General features: G+C 40.4%; 1 protein-coding gene across 2 annotated transcripts in view; it reads right to left on the minus strand.

Annotated features, from left to right (window-relative positions):
• The window catches only part of VIT (vitrin), a 53911-nt gene extending 53447 nt beyond the window's left edge, over positions 1-464 (minus strand). For both annotated transcript variants that reach the window (XM_053974448.1, XM_053974447.1), the window contains exon 1: positions 309-464. The gene's annotated coding sequence lies outside the window, so the exon portion shown is untranslated. The remainder of the gene's footprint in view (positions 1-308) is intronic.
• Positions 465-6342: the final 5878 nt, after the last annotated feature.

Here is a 6342-nt window from a genome sequence, read left to right on the forward strand (position 1 = left end):
TCTTTATCACATAGTTAAGCCCTTGCTGTTCAGGCAGTGAGTATATGTGTCCACTTTAACAGCAGGAGCTTAATGCTTTCATAAATACTTTATGAAGTATATATAAGTAAAGTACAGTTTCATTCTACATTTATGTCTTCATCTTCTTAAGTATTTGATCCTAAGCACACAGCTGGAATGCTAAATAAAACATTATGTCCCTACAGTTTCTCAGCAGTGAAAATATTTAACTATTATCAACAGGCAAAAAACACAACTTCCCCCTCTCCCCCCTAAATAAATATAGAGAAAAACAACATCAGAATTACCTTGCTTGAGGTGTGCAACTTTTTATTCCTTTTCTCCACACAGTATGAAAGTGGGTTTTTTTCCAAGCTTTTCTGTACCCCAAACTCCAGCCAACATTATTCTAGAGAAGGAGAGGCAGGCAGCAGAGGGAGGCCTGGACACCTTTTTTCTTTCAGAGAGGAGCTAATCAAACATTCCCATCAAGCTCCGAGCTCTGTGAAAGGCACATTGCTCTCTCTCTCCCCCACTCCCTCCCTCTGCTCCTCTCTCCCTCTCTGTCTCTCTCTCTGTCTTTCCCTCTCCCTCCCGCACACACAGACTACAGAGCTCCTTACACTGATTTAGCAGCCGAATTAGGCGGTCCTATTTTAAATATACGTTCCCTCCCACATATTTTTGGTAGGGATTTCTATGCTCCTTTTGCACTAGCCTGTCAAGTTTTTCTTTTTTGGGAAGTGAAGCTTTACTCAACTGATGTTGTGGCTCATTTTTTTCAGTCTCCTTGTGCAGTTCAGCACGGTAGTGAAATGACTAGAACTAGTAGATGAGAGTAAACCACACAGCCTTAAAGATTATAGCTACCAGATTAGTTAGATATAGATCAAGTTTAAAGAGAAAAAATATCTTTAGAAGAGACTGTGATGCCTTTACTTATGTGAATAGCATCATATTCCCCCAGCAGTTTCCCTGAAGAGGATTAGTGACAGAATAACTCTGCAAGTCTGGGCACAGAGAAGTAGAAGTATGTCATGAGGGTTCTTTCTGATGAAGTTGGAGGTGAGGATTTAATAAAATGCTCTCAAAGGCTAATAAACTGGTACTTGTTAAGTGTGACCTGGCCAAATAAGATACACAAAAGGACTAGTTTCTTTAAGTATCTGTATGCAGATCTCCTAAAATTCTTGGGTAACTTTAAGAAGAAAAATGTATTAAGATAACCAAGATCATAGCATTTATGGGATTACCACAGAAAGTGCTGGTATCTTATTCCAGGATACTAGAATGTAAACTATAATTTGCAAATCCATCTAGGTATTCGGAAGTGTATAGATTACAACCATGGGTGAATATACCCTGTTTAATCTAAGATCATTATGAAAAAAATATCCAGTATAAATACAGGAGGTTGACTTCAAAACACACATTAGAAAGACATATAATTTCTGATTTAACAGTCCCCTAAATGCGTTTAGTTCAAAGGGAAGGTGATTACCTGGTACTTGCAAATATCTACTCCAGTACCTGCAGAAACTGTGTAACAGCTCAGCATATTAATAAACAGTACAAGATCAAAAGTTTATCAACAAGCTCCAACTGTGTTACTAAGATACAATGATCCATAATTAATTTGATTCTCTTAATACAGGAGTTCTGGCTTGCCATGGTGAATCCATGCAAAGCAGGATACAGTGGACTGGCAAAAAGCCTCTTCAGACAGCAAATCTGTTAGCAGTTCTACCTAGAAGATCTGCTGAAAAAACCTGAAACACCACCCCCACTGCCCCAAATCTTATTAATTCAAGTTAACAATTTCAGAATATCATAGTCTTTTTTATAAGTCTTTGTGAGGTTTAATTATTCAGATAATGAGGGACAAAAGGATCAGGACCTTAGGACTACAAGTTTAGAGGTATATAGGTACTAGGACACAAATATCTAAATACTGGGGTTCTATAGCTAAGTGGCTATGTGCCACTTCCCAGTGCTGGTGAAAGACTGAAATCTCCATGACAACTTCTTACCTGCAGATGCTGATAAATCAAAAATCTTTGGGCACAGACGAAATACTCAAAAATCTCTGGGCACAGACCTTCACTGGTCCTTAGCCACTTGCTTTCCATTCAAGCAACGTATTTTCAGAAATCCATGGGAATCTATGTAGTTGATTTGCCTGTATTGCTTTACAGTCCCAGGTCAGTGGGTTACCAAAGAATCTTGATCTCAAACCAGTGCAAATGAGAGAACTGAAGACTGAGCTTCTGGCAAAACAAACCATGGTTGGGTGGCAAAGACACCTGCAGAGCATGCAACAGGACTGCATCAAACTAGCTGGACTGGTATTGAGTGATGGAACTGAGAAGCCAGACACAGCAGATAATTGGGATGACTAGTACAGGCAAAAATTCCTCCTGAGGTTCAGCTTCTGCTGCCCATGTCAGCTCACTGAGAGTTGTAGCTGTTGGCATGTGGAACGTTGTCGACAAGGCATCAAAGCAAGAGCAACAATGCATGACCAAGGTCACACTTCATTGTTGTTGCTGCAGGGTGGCAGTTTTACAAAAGAAACAGCTGATAGATCCACTTTTCATTTTCCATGGATGAATTATCTTATTTGTGGGTAAATTATACCATGGGCAAAAAGCCAGCGTGGTGCTGGCAGGACTTTGCTCAGATGCAGTTGTATGAGAACACAGCTTTGTTGCTCCCAAAAACACAGAAATGATGCAGCCCTGTCCACTCTGCACCCACCTTACTCTCCCAGCCTTGCTGGCTCCAGTCCTGGCTCAGGGTCAAGAATACTGCCAGCTGGGTGGCACATTTCTGCATTACTGCCTGAGAGCTAACCTGGCATCCTGGAAATGAGCATCCCAGGAACTCTGGAGCAGAAACACTGAGTTAGGCAGAAAAAGAAAACTATCTGGTTTGTTATTATTCAGGGTATTCAGCCTCTCATTATTGATTGTAATGGAGAACTGAGGAGTATCCAAACAAAACACTGAGGAGGGCACTGACTGTCTCTTTTTATCACAACATTTCTGAGTGCCGTCGCCTGTGCTCTTTCCTGACAGAGGCAATTTCCAGCCACCCAAGAGCTGGCAACACAAAGGGCAGAAACAAGGGGTAGACCACATTGAATGGCTCTACTTTGGTGCTGGGATTTGCCACAGGGAAAGATTTTTTTGCAAAAGAGATGGCTGCACAGTCAGGAAGCCACTAATTTGAAGACAAAAGGTATTGAACATGATTGTTTAGGGGATGGACAAGTGCTCTATATCTGGATGTGTTCATGTCTTCCACCATTGCTTCTAGTCTGAGGCCTCCACCTCAGTTAGTTTTCTGCTAACTCTTTGTGTGTTTTTAAGTTTTACTGTGCTGTATTTTCATCTGCATGTTAGTTAAAGCAGGATTTATCATGATCCATTTAAACAAAGCTTGAAAGCAAAAGAATGCAGGCCCCTTATCTGTCTCCTAAAGTAGCCAGTGAATAAGACCAGAGAACCAGAGAGTTGAGAAGGTTCTTAAGTTTTTGAAGAAAATTTAGTTGACCTACTCAGATATTACCTTCACTCTGGAAGATAAAACAGCAGAAATAGAGATATGGTGTATGTTGGCAGTGTTAGCTCTGACAGAGGAGATAATCTGGCCAAGACTCAGTAAGGAAGTTCAGTATTTTCAAACAGAGGTAGCAGCAACCTGGAAGACTAGACACTTGCTCATGGACCTTAAATAAAGACTCTTAAATAATTCTGCATTTTGAGATCATCTGTCATGCAGAATTTTCAAGGTACACAGGGTTTGTTTAAAAGACATTGCTTTGGGTAACAGGTGGGTGGAAGCAGCTGAAAATCTGACTTCACTGAAGGCAAGCTCACTGCACTTAATCTAATCCTCATTAAAATCTGTCTTCAACAATTTTTAACAAAGCATTTTTTAATAACATAACTAGTGGACTTACATATTTCAGCCAACAAAAAAATGTAAGATTCCTCATGCTTCCCTCTTTCTGCATGCAGTCATTCACAGGTAAATGAAATAGAGAAAACCTCCCCTATTTTGAAATGCAATTAAACTCACATGTTCTGGGTTTGTTGCTCACCAACTGGTATGGCCCCTGATCAGAGAAGAGCCTACTGTGAGGGAACCATCAGACAAAGCTGTAGTTTTGCACTTTTTGCACTTACATGTCCAAATTCAGTCCAAGTTCATTACTGACTTGGTCCATTATCTTTTGATCATAGCTGGCCATTCTGTAATGAGTCACATGAATAGGTCAAACTTTTGTTGAAAGAGGAAGGGAGAAAGGTTTTACTGTGTAGTAGGTTCACAGAGTAGGTCAAAATCTAAGTGAGAGCAGAGGATGGTGATTTTAAAGGTCATAAATTGCTTCCAAGAGATCTGTGCAAAGGGTTGACAGGCATATAGGTCCCGTGGAGCAGGTGTGTGCACCAGTCCAACCCATTCTGTTCATCTCCCCAACACTCAGGAGGAATTTCTGGCTCCAATGCTGCAGGCATGGGCAAAGAAAATACTCTTCAGGTATATTATAAAATAAGACATGCCTGTGCAGTTTTTAGAGAAATGTAAACTTTGGGAAATTTTTCCCACTGGAAAGTAGAGAGTTTCTCACATACCAGATCTTTATCCCACTTGTGGGACCCAAGGTCTGGCATGAGGCTGTGGCCACTCTTCTATAATCATGAAATCATTTGCTCTCCAGGTATTGAGTAGGAAATATAGAAGACCCAAGACTGAAGTAACTGGCTTGTGATCATTACACAGAAAGTGCTGAATGTATCTCATCAATGTGGGCTTAGTAAGGCAGTTCTGACTCCACATACAAGGACAGAAAACAGACAAATTAAATGATTTCTGCAAGACAACATGTAGCTATGTCATATCTAATCCCATCCAGGTGCTTAAACAGAAAGGAAAAAGTTTTCTGCTCTCAAGCAATTACCCTCGAGCCTTTTCAACCAAATACTACCACAGGAATCAGAGAGCAGAATCTTACAACGCCCCAAAATGTCACGCACAGCCTGCTAGTGCTGGCTATGTTCAAAGAGAGCATGGTTGCACATGAACTCCTAACAAGTGGAGTTGAAATTCTGTAGTTTTTCCACATTTCTCAAACACCATTAAATAAAATCTTAACTTATGCATTATTACACTTAAGGCAAATTCTTCTTAAAAACCATTTATACCTGGAAAAAAAAAAAAAAAAAAGAGAGAGAGAACAGAGTGGGAAGTATCATTGGGATGGCAAGGCAAATAGGGGGTTAACATTGTTTGGCTTTAGCTGCTTAAAGAACTTATATTGAAATGAGCCTGAGGTAAATAAAACAACCAATGTCCTGTAAGGCTTATATAAAATACATTGATGTGTTTGTCTAGTTCTTGAGAAAGGTAGGGAGGCTGAATTATGTGTACTGTAGCCCTTGCCAGCATCAAAAACATCTTTAAATAATTAGAGCAATTGGGTAGCCAGGGCTCTGTTTTTACTTTTTTATGAATGAGGAGACCTCATGGGCCAAATGAATACATAATGTTGGCAAGCTTGACTAAATGGATGTATACCAAACTTACAGTGTGTAAGTATGAACCACACTGTGTGTTTCTCAGAGAAGATGGCAAAGGCCACATTTCCTGAGACTGTGGAGAAGCTGGGCTCTGTCAGCAAGTCCCCAAGTCTTTGTGTGCCTCAGACTGAAAAAAAAGTGACCAAAGATGACAAAATCAGCCCTTTTAGGTTTGCTGGGGCAATATTCAAGAGAAAGCTGATAAACCCCTTACCCTGGGTCTTCTGCAGCATAGAGCAGGGGAACGGGATCCTGGGATCCTGCAATCCATATCCCAACTGGGCAGGCTCCCAGGCTTCAAGGATGAAGATTTGTTGTGGGGAATGGGAAAGGGACCCTTTTTCTGTGATTGATACGTGAAGAGCTTGAGTCTTTCCAGTTGAACAGTGACCATTTTAACTGTCATGGATTTTAATTGCTGGGGTTTTTTTAAAGCTCTGGGCAGTCAATTTTGGAAACTTTTGACCTTGCCAGCCTCTACAGTTATCAAAAGACATAAGAAAAAGTGAACTTGGTCTTGGAAGGAGAATCTCATAAGGCATTTGAGCAAACTCAGAAGTTACTACTCTCTGTTCAGTGTTTGTACACTCTGAGAGCATTTTAACATGTACTGCATTAACTGTGGACATGCAGACAATACTAGTTAGGACTAACAAGTCTGGTGTATTTGCTTATAGTTCTTGGACTGTAGCAGAAAGAAGCAATGCTCAGATATTGCTTTCCTTTAATTATTTCAAGATATATCTCTATAGGAAAT

This window comes from Vidua macroura, chromosome 3, assembly GCF_024509145.1.
Source record: "Vidua macroura isolate BioBank_ID:100142 chromosome 3, ASM2450914v1, whole genome shotgun sequence".
NCBI classification, from domain to species: Eukaryota; Metazoa; Chordata; class Aves; order Passeriformes; family Viduidae; genus Vidua; species Vidua macroura.